The 18879-nt window shown below is 37.7% G+C and overlaps 1 long non-coding RNA gene across 1 annotated transcript in view; it reads left to right on the forward strand.

Annotated features, from left to right (window-relative positions):
• Positions 1 to 18879, forward strand: part of LOC117980345 (uncharacterized) — a 210739-nt gene that overhangs the window by 179207 nt on the left and 12653 nt on the right. The gene's annotated exons all lie outside the window — the stretch shown is intronic.

An 18879-nucleotide genomic window follows, 5' to 3' on the forward strand; every position in this document is an offset into this window, starting at 1 on the left:
ATCATTGTTTGAATTAAAAGGAAAAATTACCCAGAAAGTGGGAGAGTTTGCCGGCATTAAAGCTGAATTAACTTGCTAGGGCTACCGTAACAAATACCACAGTCTGGGTGGCTTAAACAGCAGACACTTATTTTCTTACAGTTCTGGAGGCTGAGGAGTTCAAGATCAAGGTGCTGGCAGGCTTGGCTTCCCCTGAGGCCTCTCCCTTTGGCTTGCAGAGGGCCATCTTCTCTCTGTGTCCTCACACAGGGCCTTTCCTTTGTTCATGTGCATCCCTGGTGTCTCTTTCTCTTCATAAGAACTCCAGGCATATGAGATTAGGGCCCCTCCTGATGGCCTTATAACCACCTCTTTAAAAACCTTATCTTCAGATACAGCCACAGTACTGGGGACTAGGGCTTCAACATATGAACTTGGGGGAGGGTGGGGGGCACAGTTCAGCCCGTAACAGGTGTTCATACAGTTGTTAAAATGCATTCATATTTCAGCCCTAAAGTGTTGAAAAATACAACGACATGATGGACATCGATGTCAGGGTAACAGCCTCTTTCCTCCTTACTCTGATACTCTCCCTAACCCTCTGCAAAGCGTGGCATCATCTTTAACTGACTGTCTTTCTAGAAACCCTAGGCTGTCTTCTAGATGCTAATTCTCTAGAAGATTTTAATAGAGAGACCTCCATTAAAGGTCACAGGAGTGGGAGGATGGAAAGGACTGCAGGGGTAAAATCAGGAAAGGAAGGAAGCTCCTGCCTCTAGGCCCAGCATGTAGGAGCACAGTTAAGAGATGACAAGTTGTGCTGCAGGCAAATCTGCTTCCTACACTCACTTCCCAAATACCTCTGGAGGCATCCAATCCTTCATTCAAACGCACTCAAGGCGAAGTGCTCAAACCGTCACTGAACATTTCTCTGGCAGGTTGCCAGTACTTCATTCTTCTTGTTAATGGTGACAGAGAAAATTACCCAAAGCATCCAGGATGCTGATATGCCACTTGCTTCACAGTTTACTTCAAAGTCCCCTCAGAGTTTTCCGAATTTTACTTTCTGGAACAAAGAATATTATTGGCATAAGCATCAAGTATGCAGTTAATGGTGAGCAATTTCTGAATTTTTGAGTCAGAAGCAATCTGTCAGCAAGTAATAGCCAAAGGCCCTGTAGTAATAGGCTTAGTTGGCCCAGGCTTATTTCTCTAATTCACTGATTCTCTTGCATCAAAACAGCAAAAAACAAAGTTTAAAAAATGATGATTTTTCTACCGAGTTGTCTCCCGTGGCTTTTATTCTTATACTGTAACATGACCTGGCATTACCCTGGGTTCTCCTTTAGTCTCCTTGGTTGAGGATGACATCTAGGGAGACCTATTTAACTCATCAAATCATAAAAGCTAGACAGAACCACAAGAAATTGTTCTGATAAATCTCCCTGGAAGGCTTCAATGAGGCACAACCATCAAAGTTTTCCAGGGAAGAAAGGCAGTGTTGTCTGTATATTTAGCCGTCAAAAAGGTTTTCCTGTGTCAAAGTCGCTCTCCTGCCAGTGTCTGAACTTGAATTAACTCTAAATCTTGCCAAATTCCCTGCCCCACATCCAGTCTCAGGAGGAAAGCCTGGTATTCGAATATTTTCCAACAAAATACACAAACTGAACTCTCAACATTGACCCTGGGTTGCCTGTGAAATCTTGATTTCCAATTTCTACAGCTAGAAGAGCCCTTAGCCCAGGGCTGCTTCAGAAATTCTTGCTTAATGGATGACTCATATGGTCAGTCCTTGAAATCTGAAGATTAATGTTGATCATAAACGTGAATTTTTGGGGAATACTCGGTAATTTTTTGAAGCCCAGTTTTTCTTATAATCTGTGAGAAACTTAGCTGCTTATTTAAAGCTATTTTCTTCTCAATTTACTGTGTCTCTGCATAGGTGATCAAACATACTTTGCTGTATTCCCCTCTTTCTGTGGTCTCCCTTTCTGCTTTCTTCTACTCAGTCTTCAGCAAAGATCCATGTTCTCAAGAACACCATCCACCCAACAGTGCCCCCTGCCTCCCATCTGGCAACTCAGCAGTGGTATCCATTAGTCCTGGCTCTGAACTCCTGGCTTGTGCTGTTGGACCAAATAGCCAGTAAGGTTTGCTCAGTGACTTGTTGTTTGCAAAGAAAGAAACTAAGGCATGTGATCACTTAGTGAGGAGTGGGTGAAGAGAAACTTGAGCTGTACAATGTTGCCTGTTATAAGCATCGTTGTCAGCCCAGAAACCCAGGGTTTCCAGGCCTAGAGTCACAGTGAAAATGCTTCAGGTGTCATCAGCACAGTTGAACTGCATACCCTACCCTTGCCAAACATGGTCCACCTCACACCCTTATTTCACAGGTGGGAAAACTGAGTCCCAGAGACACATGGTATTAATTTGCTTAAGTTTGCATGGTATATAGCTCATTGCTGGGAAGTTGTATATAGAACTCAAGTCCCCTGACTTCCAGTCCAGTGTTCATTACATTATACTGTATGGTCCTCAAGTACTTCTTCACCATTCTGTCCATCCCATTATGCCACCCTAGACTCAAAACCATGCAAGTCAGCTTTCTGCATGCCAAAATAACAGGTCTAAACACATGAGCTGTGCATCCAAAAAGCCCGAAGGTACGCCTGTCTTTCTGTATCAGGAATTGTCCATGTTCTTTACCAGCCAGCCCCTGGAGCAGCTAAATGGCACTTGGTAGCTTTGCACATTCATTCTTCAGAGAACAAAGGAATACAGATGACACATGATGTTGCTGGCCTCCTCAAACTCCTTCAGTGTTTTCCCTACAAAGGTTCAAACACCACGGCCCCATATTAGAGATGCTCCTTAGCCTGCCCTAAACCTCCCTGCTTGCTTTCTCCACAGTTGTTCCTTAACTTGTTCTTTCTTGTTGCTGTGCATTTGTCTCCTTGCATACAGAATGCCCCTCCCACTTCTTCACCCAATTATGCTTGAAACTCCAAGACCCACATTCTTTTTCCCAGGCATTGCTCAACAGTCACGCCCTTCACCCTCTCAAGAAAAATTTCTACTCTGTAGAGAAAAGTGGTTCTGAATAATTTACACACTTAGTGGCCACTAGAGATGGGTTCACAGCATCAGTTTGGCCACAAGCCTTGTTCCCCACCAGTTCCTCCTTCTCTATTTATCTAGTATGATGCCTGGCATATAGCAGCTTAGTGAGTGTTGGGTGAATGGGAATTAATGAATGAATAAATGTACTTTATATGCTCTGTATGTGTATGTATATGTTTGTGGGTGAGTATGTGTGGGTATATGTGTATGTTTGTTGGGGGATATATATGTGTATATGTGTATGTTTGTGTGTAGGTGACTATGTGTGTGTATTTAAAAGTATTTGAAGTTTGAAAGCCAATAAAGCTACACTTCTTTTTTGTTCCTCCTCAACAATGAAAATTAGGAGTTCAATGATTCAACAATGAAATTAGGAGTAGAACTTAAGTTTATGGTCGGCTTAAGTAAACCACAACCCTCTCCATCCCTTCCATCTTAGAAACATCAGCTTTCTGAGATTTCAGGCTTGCTGTTTCACCCATAACTTGTAAATGGGTCCAGTGTCTCTGAGTCAGAGCCCCAAACTTCGGCTCCACTGCAAAGAAGGGCTTCATTGATTTGAAAGCCAAGCCAAAGAAATGTTTGCTTTCCTTGCAGTAGCTGACTGAATTGTGCTCCGGAGCGGTTGGGCTGCACACGTGGCCCTGTGAACTCTGCAGGGCCAGGGTGTAGCTCCATATGGCATAGGTACTCATGATATGGCATCATGCCATCTGCAATGGCTTAGCACAATGCACCTATACATAGGAAGCTTAAAATATACTGGAGCCCTCACATTTGCTTTTAGTGGTTGTATAAATTAGTACAATCTTTGTGGGGGTAGTTTGGTAAAAGGTTTGAAAACTTTAATTTTGCCTATTCTTTTTCCTTACAATTTTACTTCTGGAGGCTCTAGAGGAGAAACCATTTCCTTGCCTCGCTACTGCAATGCCTACACATGGTCACAAAGATAATTTATGCAATTATTTTCATTGCAGAATTGTCTATAATAATGAGTGAGTGGAAATTACTTAAAAGTCTCTCAATATGGTACTAGTTAATTAAATTGTGGTATAGTGAACAAAACCCAGAATACTAAGCAGACATTCAAAACAAGCAAGAGATGCATAAACTGGCATGAAAAAATGTTCACAATATGTTGTTCGGTTAAAAAAAAAGTAAGTTGCATGCAGTATATCTAAAAGAACTGGACTTTTGAAATCAAAATCATGAGATACGTATAATGTGTTATATATATAAGCAGAGAGATTTGGAAAATAAAGAGGTTATCTCTTGGCTATGTGATTTGGGAATGGTTTCACCTTCTTAAAACATTTGAACTTATTTTCCCAGTTACCTTTTGCCTTTATAGTTGGAAAAAAAGGGAAAAACAAACTTACTTCTGAAAAATTTAGTAACAGATGCTATGTAAATTCTGAAAATAAGGGAGGTCAATCATAGGTATTTGGTAAGAAACCAAAACACAAGGCATTCTTCTTTCAGAGGAAATTTAAAACCAAGAAGGAGCAAGCACCCTTTTGTTAACCTTATTATAATCAACTGCTTTATATTTATTTTCATTTCCACAAAGTGACAGCAGTCACATAGAAATGTTTCTCAATGACATTAGAATGTCAAGACTCCACTGCGGTCTGTGTCTACTCTTTCCAGATGCTTCTGCAGTTTGACAATAAACTTAGGGAAATCTCCTAGAATTCCCAGGGTGAGGAGAAAAAAAAAGGTCTTTCTGTTATTGAAATGAATACAGGAATACAGTAATATTAAACAAAAGGATATTTTGAAAGTTTGGATTTAATTAGCTTGTTTATGGTTTAAATTTCTTTTTAGATGGTTCTATTTCTGAATTTAGGAAGGTTTTAAAATGATTTCTCTTTTCTCTTTAAGTCCCTGTATCCCAATTTTTGTTTTTCTATACTTCAGAACCTAATCAATTTAGAATTCTTTACACATGCCAATTCTTTCAAGTGAGTTTAGCCTACAAAATAGTAAGATGCAATCAAACTTGTTTTTGTACATATGATTTCATATGTTTGAAAGTCAACATGCAAATATATGCAAAAACTCTCAAATTTTTTTTAATGAGAAAAACATCTCCCTGAATTTGAAATCAAGCCTTATGGGTGGTTCCAGGTGCTATGAAGTTAGGTGGCTCATGTACATGTGTGGGTGATGGATGGCAGACACCAATCTCACTCTCTTCCTGAAGGTAGCTAAAAATCAAATATTCCAGGAGATCAAGAAGATGCAGTCAGTGGACTCTCAACAATACTTTTCTAATTGACAGGTTTTATAGATACTTTTTCAGTGAACATGGTTTCATTTACCTGAGTCAATAATACTCCCACAGGAATGAGAACCACAAAATTATACTTTTTTAGCTTGCCTGGCAATATGATGCTTCTATTACAGAATGATAAATCCTATTACCTGTTTATTCAGAATTTCAATTTAATTCAACATTTAGAAACACTGCTGTTTTTTTTTTCTCTGAGTCTCATTTCTGTCACTGGCCATCTTCTCTGCATACAGTGTCTTCTATAATGAGGCAAGAATTTCAGTATCTTGCAAAATTCTCTGTTTAGCATCATAATAAGAATTTACAAAAACTTTGTTCCATTTACTTCTACTTAAAATGGCTTCCTTTTCTCCAGAATCATAGAAGTCTTATCAGCATGCTAAGCAAAGACTCCAAGCTTAAGGGAGAAAAAGAAAGAAGGGATTTAAGGGGTTGGATTATAAGATATAATGGACCAGAGAATTCTAATAGGTTTGGAGTGCTACAGATATCTCCCTGGCCCTAGAAAGGCCCAACCATCCAGAGTACTACCCAAAGTCCCACCTCCTACCCCCATACCCTCTCACCTTCCACCCATGCACCCTTCTTTCTCATGAACCTTCCCACCTCCTAACCCTACTCACCCTCTTACCACCTGTCCACTCACCTATAAAGGTGAGCTGATTGTAGATGATTCAGGATATGAATTAAGCTGTCCTGGGGATAAAATCTCAACTAACTACCTCTTGGCACATTCTAAGATATAAAGTGACCTTCCTCGGGGTAGAATGCAAACATCCCCTGTTCATCCCAGGCATCAAATGGATTGAGTGATTATGTTTCTGAGGACTAAGACCTCCATACGTTGGTGAAGTAAGGCCAGTTTTTTTGATGGTGAAGATTTGGGCTCCTGTTTAAACATAGTCAAGTTTCTTACCGAAGGGCCATTAAGGTCTTTTGTGAGAGAAAATAAAGAAGATTGAGCTTTCGGATAAAGCAGAAGTTGGAATAAAGTTAGGGAGGCTGGAAAGAAAAGGAAGGGAGGGGAGAAGGGAGCTCTGAACCAGGCAGAGGGTCTACCAGGAGCAGGACAATCATCAAGGGATAACCAGGCAAGAGACCTCGAGGAGGACCTCTGTGAAGAGATAATCATTTCTGTTGTTTTTGTAAAATATGTCAATCTATACAGCTCCATGTATATGTTTGCAAATGAACCTTAATATATACTCTAGGGGTGTTAATTAGCATATGAAACACCATAATCAGAAATCCACATATGAGCAATAGCTCCAAATATTGCTATCTAAATATGCACTAGAGAGTTTTTAATTAGGGCAAAGCATATTAGCAAATACTTTTTTTCTATTGGAATTAGAGATTTTTCAAGATAGATGTTTGGTCAGGAAGATTTAGGCAGATGTTTTTCCCCTGCATTAATGAGTTGTAGGAAACCTAGCAGCCTAACATCTGTGGGGGTGGTGCCCTTGATCTGGAATGCTGTTTGGTCCTGTGTTCCCTGGACACTTAGATGCGTGATTCTACCTGAAGGCTAGCCGAGCCCCATCAACATTGTTACCTTTGACTCAGCAGAAACCTTTCTTGTATACAAGGTGTGTGTTAAGACACCAGAAAGAATGAAGAGTGAGGACTTTAGCAAGTTTAGAGAATGAATTGTCTTGCTGTTTTGGTACCTCATTGCTTACAAAGTGAGACAGCACTGAGTCTGAGACTATTAGTCACTATAATACATATAATTTTTTATTACAATATACACATAGGTAGAGAACTATTCAAAGAGGGCATATAGCTCTCACCTACTCTAGTAGTAGAAGGCTATGTTTACCAGAAAAACCTGACACCTGGAAAACATCTGCTTGGCTTAACTGAAATCTCAAAAGAGGAAACTGCTGAAGAACCCAGCAGTGAAGTGAAAGTAAAGTCCTTGTCTGTCAACTATCAGGCTGTATGTGAAAGGAAACCTCATTTCACATTGCCAGCATGCATTGGACAAATGTGAGGCAAGGTGCACAGGAGTTGCTGCACCTCGACTTGGGGAGAGCTGCAGGAACTATCTTGAGTCCTCTGCTGGCCCTTGGACACATACTATTTAGGACTGAAACTTCTTTGATCCTCAGCCGATTTTGGTGCAGACCCTCCAGCTCTTGGGTCTCCTGGATCACTCTTCCTCCAAATCTAGGAAGTGTCCGCTCAGACATCTTGGACTGGCCAGTTATGTATGAAAGGTCAGTTAAGTGTGGGGATTGGGAAAAGATAGTCTCATAAGAGGTGATGTTCTGGTGACAGTATTTTTCATAAGATAAAATGTATTTCCATTATGAATGTTTAGATTAGAATGATTGGAAAAAGAAGGTATCAAGGATAGGCAATGTGGAAAAAAAGGCCAAGTTTATGGGAATACCAAACAAAATAAGAACACAAAGAGCACAGTAGAGTCATTATCAACCATAAGTGCAGAAAGATCATTTTGTCAATGAAGTATTCAGATAAAAACCAGACAAGTTCTGTTTTATGTATCCAAGACAACTAGTATTGTTGATTGGGAGCCTAATTTGTGCATCTTTATGCTGGAATTCTCTTTGATATGGCTTTATTATTTTTAAAATATATAACTATTTGGTGTTTGTTTCCCTGGGCCTGGAAAACTTACATTCATGGGTTAGAGAAAGCTGACAATAAGATCATTAATCCACCACAGATAATTGTTGAGAAACCAACCATGAAGACCAGGGACAGTACTAGAGGATGTGGTAGAGGAGGAGGATAGCATGAAGGGAGGAAATGACCTAACTTTATAAAAGAAAATAAGGCAGATATTGAAGACTGAACACTAGTGAATGAATTTAACGTTGATCTCTGGGGATTCTCCTGAGCAAGTGGTGAGATAGGAGATGATCTTTTAGAACCTGTCTGCACTATAAGGAGAAGTAATGCCAGACTGTTATTTCCGCTAAGGCTATGGTTAATCAACAGGTGGATGGGGGTACTGTAGACCTAGTGAGTCTGGACTTATGGCACTGGATAATGTCTAAGTTCTGTCCTTGGTCAAGACAGAGAAACAGAGGCAGGAGCTTTGAAAGCTGGTCTTTGGACTGATGCCAAAACAGTTGCTTAAGAGTCACCTAGGGATGTTGTTAAATAGTTCAAGATGCCTGTGGCACAACCCTTTAGGCTAAAGAGTGAAGTCCAAAAATCGAGTTTTAGTAAGCCATCCAAATAAGTTCCATGTGCAGGCAGGTATGACATCCCTGAAGGGAGACGATTTATGGACCAAAGACAAACTGAAGAGAGTCTTCCCAAAGTGCCATATGGGGTTCTGTTTCAGTCAACATTCTTGTCGATACCTTAGATAACAATGACAAGTTTATCAAATCCAAGGATGACATGAAACTGGAGAAGAGAGCAGAGTTAGGATCCAAAATGATTTCATATTAAGTCAGATAAAAACCAAAGATTAGTTTAAAAACAAGTCTGTCAGTAAAATTTCCATATCAACTATGACTTCCAGTCACATAGGAAACATCCAAAATTCATTTTAATATTTGTTATATTAGAAAATCAATGAAAAAGAATGCAGCGATCTAGCCATGGTCAAAGATCTTTAGGCCTGGGCAGGAAGTTGATTTCATATATTGAGAGACAAAGAGTCAATCATGTGATCATTTTGGCAGGAATAAGAGAGTCACAGATTTCTGTGAATAGACTAAGGAAGAAACAGGTAATGTATATGGCTTAAATCCAAAGACGTAGGCCATGTGCCACACCTTCCTTGAATTTATGGAATCAAATATAAATGAGATTTATTGCATCCCATTTAGGGCCCAAGCCAAAAATTCTGGTCATTAGTACCTACTTTAACTAGGATGGTACTATCCCTCCTTAAGAGATAAGCATCTTTCAAACTCAGAATTGCAAATTAAGTAGAGAAATATTTTAGAAAATTAAAACCCGGCGATATTAATTCTTTTGAATTATGGAAATAATATTCAATTTTTATTGTAATGTTTAGAAATTGCACTTGAGTGATAGCATTGTAACTTCAATTTAAAATATCTAATTAAGTAATTAATTCAGACTTCTGATTTGCAGTGAAATTCTTACTATATATATAATACTGTGGCACTTAAGAGAACTCAGAGTTCACAATATTTATAAGCTTAATTTATTAGATTTATATAGATTACTTAGTCCTTGGGAAAGTTTGCCAATCAGGCAATTGAATTACTCTAAAGAGAAATAAAATGCATTAAACTTATAAATGCAGTATAAAATATGTGAAAGTGTTTAATTAACTAGTTTTTAAATGGGATCAAGTATTGTTCAAAGGCAATTAGAGTGATTGCTAAACATGCTAGGCATAACTAGAATAAGAGGATTTGTAAATTGAACTTAAAGCTGAAGGAAGAATGAGGTTATTAAAAATTGGTGACTTTAATAAAATGAAAATTAATTTTTCAAAATAAAATAAATGACTGAATAGTCTTTTCTAGATAGAAAAGCTATCTTTGGGTGAAACAAAAAAAAACTTCCAGCAGTTTGTCCAGGGTGGAGATGGAACTTCAGCAAGTATGAAAGTGTCCTGGCTGGAGGTCGAGTCCTCAAGGCTCCATTGGAGATTACAGAATGCTGAACCTGCCAAGAGCTGCTGTAATCTTAGGCTATGAGGAGAGGAGAATATGCAGAGAGGAAGCTGATTGCCTGCCTCAGTTCTACACTAATCTGATCGCTTAGTCTATTATGATCACTCCTGGAAAAAAAAACAAAAAAAACAAAAACCTGTCTTTAAGACCAGCTGTTGCTAATTGTCCTGAGCCAGCGTGATCATTCACTGACTCTGAGGTTCTTTGTTTATTTTTGTAGATAATGGTAGGTACTTTGGTAGATAATAGTTCGTGATGGGTGGGTTAGTGATATTACCCTCTCACAAAATCCCTACCAGGTTATAACAAAAGCAGGTCTCCAACCAAATTCTGCGACACATCTCCCAGACGTTTATTAAACAAACATCTATTGACAAGCAGACCCCAAAGAGTTCACACAATCTGAAATCCCAGCTCTCTGTTCTTTTATGTAATCTGACCATACTTTTTCATAAAGAAATCACTAGAAGCAGATGTGACAATATTTCAGTGGCAGAAATCTATAAGTCTTATGGAACAGCTGGCTTCTAAAACTTAACTCTCACAAGGATACAGGATTAGACTTGTAAGGCAGTTTAGCAGAACCTAACAAATTCTCAAGAGAAAAGAGCCTGAGACACAGACAGAGACACAAGTCTTGGTTCAAATAGTGGCTGTCACCATGCACTGACTGGGGAATATTACACAATCTCTTTTGCTTTCCATTTCTTTATAGGAAAGGTAAGGATAATAAAAACTACCTATTTTGAATGTTGTGGGAACTAAAAAATATAATGTACATAGAGTCACATAGTCAGAACTTTTTAAATATAAAGGTATTATTGCCATTGTTTCATGTGGTTCCAGAGGGAGAGCTATTGATAGCATTTATGAAGGAGAATAGAAATGAGTCAATTCAAAGGGAGAATTTTCTGGAAATCATAGTATTATAAAACAGATTAAGTTATCTTTTGCTGAAATAAATTTCTATCAAGGGCAGTACCCAAGGAGAAGCTATTCAAGGTCTTAACAGAAACAAATATTTCAGAAGAGATTTATGCTGAGGGCAGAGAATTAGATAGATCTCTCTACTGCTCTCCAACATAGAGATTCTAGGATATTGGCCTATTTTCATTCCTTGTAGGTATAATTTAGATCCTGTTCATCCATGTGTATTCATGGGAGGGCTCTCTAGCCTTGCAGTTTTATAGATTGAGAACTTAATGTATAGGAATCACTTTTTCTTCTTCTAACTTTATACCCTTTTTCTTAAGCACAGTCAGCATTTATTTGGCACCTTCATTCCTAAGCAGTGTAAATAATTCTCTGCTTTTATTCACCAATGAAAGTGCATACACATTCACCAGTCTCACATTTTGCATTTCCCAATCTACAACCTAGTCACAAATGCCTTCAAACAACCACAGCCCTGCTGTATTTATGTTAAAGGCTAGGTCTCTACTGAAACAATAAAACCTTGTTTCTGGAATTAAAACTGTGCCCTGGGGTGCCTCTCTAGCTTTCTGCCGTTTGTACTTTTATGTTATTTGATTCTTGCACAATTTTTGTATATTTACCTGCATCCCTGCTCCTTTTTCCACCAGAAAAGGCTACACTCAGCTCTTGGCTTACAAGATTCCCGCTATAATAACGCTATCTATAAATAAATCACTTCCTGACCATCCCCCACCAGGCCTAAATCTTGGACCCCACCTCTGAATTTGCTTTGGTGTACTGTTCATTTTTTCGACTTCTTGGTTATATTTCACCTCAGGATTCCCCTGACACTCCAACCCGTTTGTTAGTTTCATGGTAACTTTTAACAAATTATAACCAATTTTAACCAGCTCATAGTGTTTCTTGTGCCCACTGCTTCATGCATGGTGAGCCAGAGGAATCCCTTGGTCCTTGATGAATAGACTAATCATAAAATCATATAAATGATTTAAAAAACATTTAAATATTTTCAGCGTCAATAATAAATAAACACAGAGGCAAGAGGGTACTATTTTTCACCTACAAATTTAGCAGAAATTAAAAACCAGTTGTGCACTCCACACCTGATGAAGGTGTTCTGGGACAGGCATCCATGCCTACTCTATTGATAAAGAGTTTAACGTGGTATACACTTTTGGAAAAGCAGTTTGCAAAACTGTAAAAGAAAACATGACAGATGCATATAAGAAATCATGCAGTATATAACTTTGGAGATTGGCATGTTTTCACTCAGCAGAATTCTCTGGAGATTCATTCAAGTTGTTGCATGTATTGACAGTTCATTCCTTTTCATCGCTGAGTAGTATTCCATGGTATAAGTGTACCCAATTTAGCCTGTTAGAAGACATCTGGGTTGTTTCCAGTTTAGGGTTATTATGAATCAAGCTGCTATAAATATTAATGTATAGGCTTTTACATGAATGAAATACCAGGAGTACAACTGCTGGGTCATAGGTTGGTTGTACATTTAGTTTTTAAAGAAACTGCCAATCTGTTTTCCAGAGGGGCTGTCCCATTTTACATTCCCACCAGCAATGAATGAGTGATCTAGTTTTTCCTCATCCTCATCAGCAGTTGATGTTGTCACTATTTCTTACTTTAGTTATTCTGATAGGTGTGTAGTAATATCTCATTGTGGTTTTTATTTGCTTTTCCCTAACAGCTAATAATGTTGAACATCTTCTTGTACATATTTGCCATCTGCATATTATCTTTGGTGAAATCTCATTTGTCTTTTGCCAATTTAGGATTGAATTGTTTGCTTTGTTTACTATTTAACTTTTAAAAATTGATAAATAATTAGCACACCATAAAATTCTCCCTTTAAAAATATACAAGTTAGTAGTTTTAGCATATTCAAAAGGTTGTGTAACCATCACATATTCTGTAATTTCAGAACACGTTAATCAGCTCCAAAAGAAACTCCATCTCCATGAGCAATCATTTCCCATTTCTGCCTCCCTCATACCTTAACGACCTCGAAGCTACGTTTTATCTCTATAGATTTGCCTATCCTGTGCATTAAATATATATAGGATCATACACTATGTGGCCTTTTGTGACTACCTTCTCTTACCTGGCTTATATTTTCAAGATTTGTCTATGATGTAGCATGTATCAGTACTTCCTTCCTTTTTATTGCTGAATAATATTGCATTGTATAGATATGCCACATTTTGTATATCTGTTTATTGATAATTTACTTTCCACTTTGGGATTATTATAAATAATGCTGCTATGAACATTCATATATAAGTTTTTGTATGCACATATTTCATTTCTGTTGGGCATATATTCAGGAGTCGAATTTGTGTCATATGACGGCACTATGTTTAATTTTTGGAGAAATGCCAAACTGCTCACCAAAAGCTATTTCACCACTTTACATTCCTACTAGCAATGTGTGAGTGTATCGGTGAGCTTTTAGAGTCCCTTATATATTCCATATACTATTTCTTTTCAAATGTGGTTGGCAAATATTTTTACTCAGTTTTTATCTTATTTTTTCCACCTCTTAATATGGTCTTTGACAGAAGACTTTAATTTTGATGAAATCCAATTTATAATTTTTTCCTTTTACAGGCCATGCTTTTATAGTCAAGTTTTAGAACTCCTTGCCTAGCCTTAGATTTTGAATATTTCCTCTATGTGTTTTTCAAAACTTTTTAGTTTTATATTTTACATTTAAGGTTGTGATCCATTTTGAATTAATAAACATATAAGTTGTCTGACAGGTAGAGTTTCATTCTTTTTCCTTATGGATGTCCAATTGCTTCAGCACCTTTTCTTGAAAAGGCTGTCTTTCCTAGTCTATTGAAATGCCTTTCCATCTTTAGCAAACATCAGCCAGGCAAATATATGTAAGTCTCTTTGTGGTTCTCTAGTCTGTTCCATTGATCTACAAATGTATCCCCTTGTGAATACTACACAGTCTTGTAGTTGTATAAGTGAAATTTCAGAGCCTCATTCCTTCTTTATTATTTCCCAAAATTCTTTTAGCTATTCCAGTTCCTTTGCCTTAACATATAATTTTATATATATATATAAAATTTATATACATATACTCTTGTCTATATCTAAAAATAGTCTTGCTGATACTATTTGCCTATTTTTGGTAGAAGTTTTGTTAAAGCTATATATCAATTTGAAAAGAACTGACATCTTTACCATGTTGAATCATCCAATCTATGAAAATGGTGTGTCTCTAAGTTTATGATATTCTTTGATTTTTTTCCATCAGCATTTTGTAGTTTTCATTATACAAGTCTTGCACACATTTTGTTAGATTTACATCAAAATATTTTCTTTTGAGTGATTATAAATGGTATTTTACTTTTAATTTTGGGTCCATGGACTCACTGATGGTATATAAAAATAAAATTGTTTTTTGTTTATCTCGTATCTGTCAACATTGCTGAACTCGCTTATTAGCTGTAGAAATTTTTTGCGTAGATTCCTTGGAATTTTCCACATAGACCGTTGTGATATATGCAAATCAGAGCAATTTTATTTCCTCTTTTTCAGTCTGCCTTTTATTGTATCTTCTCACCTTATTGCACTGGCTAGCACTCCATTGAATTAGAAGAGTAAGAGCAAATATCCTTACTTTGTTCCTAATCTTAGGGGTACAGCATTCAGTTTTTTACTATTATATTTTTATTTTTTATTATACTTTAAGTTCTGGGGTACATGTGCAGAATGTGCAGGTTTGTTACATAGGTATATACATGTGCTATGGTGGTTTGCTGCACCCATCAACCCATCATCTACGTTAGGTATTTCTCCTAATGCTATCCTCCCCTAGCTCCCCACCCCCTGACGGGCCCTGGTGTGTGATATTCCCCTTCCCTGTGTCCATATGTTCTCACTGTTCAACTCCCACTTATGAGTGAGAACATGCAGTGTTTGGTTTTCTGTTCTTGTGTTAGTTTGCTGAGAATGATGGTTTCCAGCTTCATCTATGTCCCTGCAAAGGACATGAACTCAACCTTTTTTATGGCTGCATAGTATTCCATGGTGGATATGTGCCACGTTTTCTTTATCCAGTCTATCATTGATGGGCATTTGGGTTGGTTCCAAGTCTTTGCTATTGTGAACAGTGCTGCAATAAACATACACATGCATGTGTCTTTATAGTAGCATGATAGATAATCCTTCGGGTATATACCCAGTAATGGGATCGCTGGGTCAAATGGTATTTCTAGTTCTAGATCGTTGAGGAATCACCACACTGTCTTCCACAATGGTTGAACTAATTTACACTCCCAGCAACAGTGTAAAAGAGTTCCTATTTCTCCACATCCTCCCCAGCATCTGTTGTTTCCTGACTTTTTAATGATCTCCATTCTAACTGGCATGAGATGGTATCTCGTTGTGGTTTTGATTTACATTTCTCTAATGACCAGTGATGATGAGCTTTTTTTCATGTTTGTTGGCTGCATAAATGTCTTCTTTTGAAAAGTGTCTGTTCATATCCTTTGCCCACTTTTTGATGGAGTTGTTTGTTTTTTTCATGTTAGTTTGTTTAAGTTCTTTGTAGATTCTGGATATTAGCCCTCTGTCAGATGGATAGATTGCAAAAAGTTTTCTCCCATTCTGTAGGTTGTCTGTTCACTCTAATGATAGTTTCTTTTGCTGTGCAGAAGCTCTTTAGTCTAATTAGATCCCATTTGTCAATTTTGGCTTTTATTGCCATTGCTTTTTGTGTTTTAGTCATGAAGTCTTTCCCCATACCTTTGTAGTGAATGATATTGCCTAGGTTTTCTTCTTTGGTTTTTGTTTTAGGTCTAACATTTAAGTCTTAAATCCATCTTGAGTTAATTTTTGTATAAGGTGTAAGGAAGGGGTCCAGTTTCAGTTTTCTGCATATGGCTAGCCAGTTTTCCCAGCAATATTTATTAAATAGGGAATCCTTTCCCCATTGCTTGTTTTTGTCAGGTTTCTCAAAGGTCAGATGGTTATAGATGTGTGGTGTTATTTCTGAGGACTCTATTCTGTTCCATTGGTCAATATATCTGTTTTGGTACCAGTACCATGCTGTTTTGGTTACTATAGCCTTGTAGTATAGTTTGAAGTCAGGTAGCGTGAGGCCTCCAACTTTGTTCTTTTTGCTTAGGATTTTTTTGGCTATGTGGGCTCTTTTTTGGTTCCATATGAAATTTAAAGTATTTTTTCTAATTCTGTGAAGAAAGTCAATTGTAGCTTGATGGGAACAGCATTGAATCTATAAATTACTTTGGGCAGTATGGCCATTTTCATGATATTGATTCTTCCTATCCATGAGCATGGAATCTTTTTCCATTTGTTTCTGTCCTCTCTTATTTCCTTGAGCAGTTGTTTGTAGTTCTCCTTGAAGAGGTCCTTCACATCCCTTGTAAGTTGTATTCCTAGATATTTTATTCTCTTAGTAGCAATTGTGAATGGGAGTTCACTCATGATTTGGCTCTCTGTCTCTTATTGATATATAGGAATGCTTGTGATTTTTGCATGTTGATTTTGTATCCTGAAACTTTGCTGAAGTTGTTTATCAGCTTAAGGAGATTTTGGGCTGAGATGATGGGGTTTTCTAAATATACAATCATGTCATCTGCAAACAGAGACAATTTGACTTCCTCTCTTCCTTTTTGAATACCCTTTACTTCTTTCTCTTGCCTGATTGCCCTGGCCAGAACTTCCAATACAATGTTGAATAGGAGTGGTGAGAGAGGGCATCCTTGTCTTGTGCCAGTTTTCAAAGGGAATGCTTCCAGCTTTTGCCCATTCAGTATGATATTGGCTGCAGGTTTGTCATAAATAGCTCTTATTATTTTGAGATACATTCCATCAATACCTAGTTTATTGAGAATTTTTAGCATGAAGGGCTGTTGAATTTTGTCAAAGGCCTTTTCTGCATCTGTTGAGATAATCATGTGGTTTTTGTCATTGGTTCTGCTTATGTGATGGATTATGTTTATTGATTTGCATGTGTTGAACCAGCCTTGCATCCCAAGGATGAAGCTGATTTGGTTGTGGTAGATAAGCTTTTTGATGTGCTGCTGGATTTGGTTTGCCAGTATTTTATTGAGGATTTTTGCATAGATGTTCATCAGAGATATTGGCCTGAAATTTTCTGGTTTTGTTGTGTCTCTGTTAGGTTTTCGTATCAGGATGATGCTGGCCTCATAAAATGAGTTAGGGAGGATTCCCTCTTTTTCTATTGTTTGGAATAGTTTGAGAAGGAATGGTACCAGCTCCTCTTTGTACCTCTGGTAGAATTTGGCTGTGAATCCATCTGGTCCTGGACTTTTTTTGGTTGGTAGGCTATTAATTGCTGCCTCAATTTCAGAACTTGTTATTGTTCTATCTGGGGATTTGACTTCTTCCTGGTGTAGATTTGGAAGAGTGTATTGTTCAGGAATTTATCCATTTCTTCTAGATTTTCTAGCTTATTTGCATAGCGGTGTTTATAATATCCTCTGATAGTAGTTTGTATTTCTGTGGGATCAGTGGTGATATCCTCTTTGTCATTTTTCATTGCGTCTATTTGATTCTTCTCTCTTCTTTATTTGTCTTGCTAGTGGTCTATCTATTCTGTTGATCTTTTCAAAAAAACAGCTCCTGGATTCATTGATTTTTTGAAGGGTTTTCCGTATCTCTGTCTCCTTCAGTTCTGCTCTGATCTTTGTTATTTCTTGTCTTCTGCTAGCTTTTGAATTTGCTTGCTCTTGCTTCTCTAGTTCTTTTAATTGTGATGTTAGAGTGTCAATTTTAGATCTTTCCTGCTTTCTCTTGTGGTCATTTAATGCTATAAATTTTCCTCTATACACTGCTTCAAATGTGTCCCAGAGATTCTGGTACATTGTGTATTTGTTCTCACTGGTTTCAAATAACTTACTTATTTCTGCCTTAATTTTGTTATTTACCCAGTAGTCATTCAGGAGCAGATTGTTCAGTTTCCATGTAGTTATGTGGTTTTGAGTGAGTTTCTTAATCCTGAGTTCTAATTTGATTGCACTGTGGTCTTAGAGACTGTTTATTATGATTTCCATTCTTTTGCATTCACTGAGGAGTGTTTTACTTCCAATTATGTGGTCAATTTTAGAATAAGTGCAAGGTGGTACTGAGAAGAATGTATATTCTGTTGACTTGGGGTGGAGAGTTCTGTAGATGTCTACTAGGTCAACTTGGTCCAGAGCTGAGTTCGAATCCTGAATATCCTTGTTAATTTTCTGTCTCATTGATCTGTCTGATATTGACAGTGGGGTGTTAAAGTCTCCCATTATGATTGTGTGGGAGTCTAAGTCTCTTGGTGGGTTTCTAAGAACTTGCTTTATGAATCTGAGTGCTCCTGTATTGGGTGCATATATATTTAGGATAGTTAGCTCTTCTTGATGCATTGATCCCTTTATCATTATGTAATGCCCTTCTCTGTCTCTTTTGATCTTTGTTGGTTTAAGGGATGTTTTGTCAGAGACTAAGATTGCAACCCCTGCTTTTTTTTTTTTTTTTTTTTGCTTTCCTTTGCTTGGTAAATATTCCTCCATCCATTTATTTTGAGCCTACATGTGTCTTTGCACATGAGATGGGTCTCCTGAATACAGCACACTGATGGGTCTTGACTCTTTATCCGATTTGCCAGTCTGTGTCTTTTAATTGGGGCATTTAGCCCATTTACATTTAAGTTTACTATTGTTATGTGTGAGTTTGATCCTGTCATTATGATGCTAGCTGGTTATTTTACCTGTTAGTTGGTGCAGTTTCTTCATAGTGTCGATGATCTTTACCATTTGGTATGTTTTTGTACTGGCTGGTACCAGTTGTTCCTTTCCATGTTTAGTGCTTCCTTCAGGAGCTCTTGTAAGGCAGGCTTGCTGTTGACAAAATCTCTCCGCA

This window comes from Pan paniscus, chromosome 4, assembly GCF_029289425.2.
Source record: "Pan paniscus chromosome 4, NHGRI_mPanPan1-v2.0_pri, whole genome shotgun sequence".
Classification (NCBI taxonomy): Eukaryota; Metazoa; Chordata; class Mammalia; order Primates; family Hominidae; genus Pan; species Pan paniscus.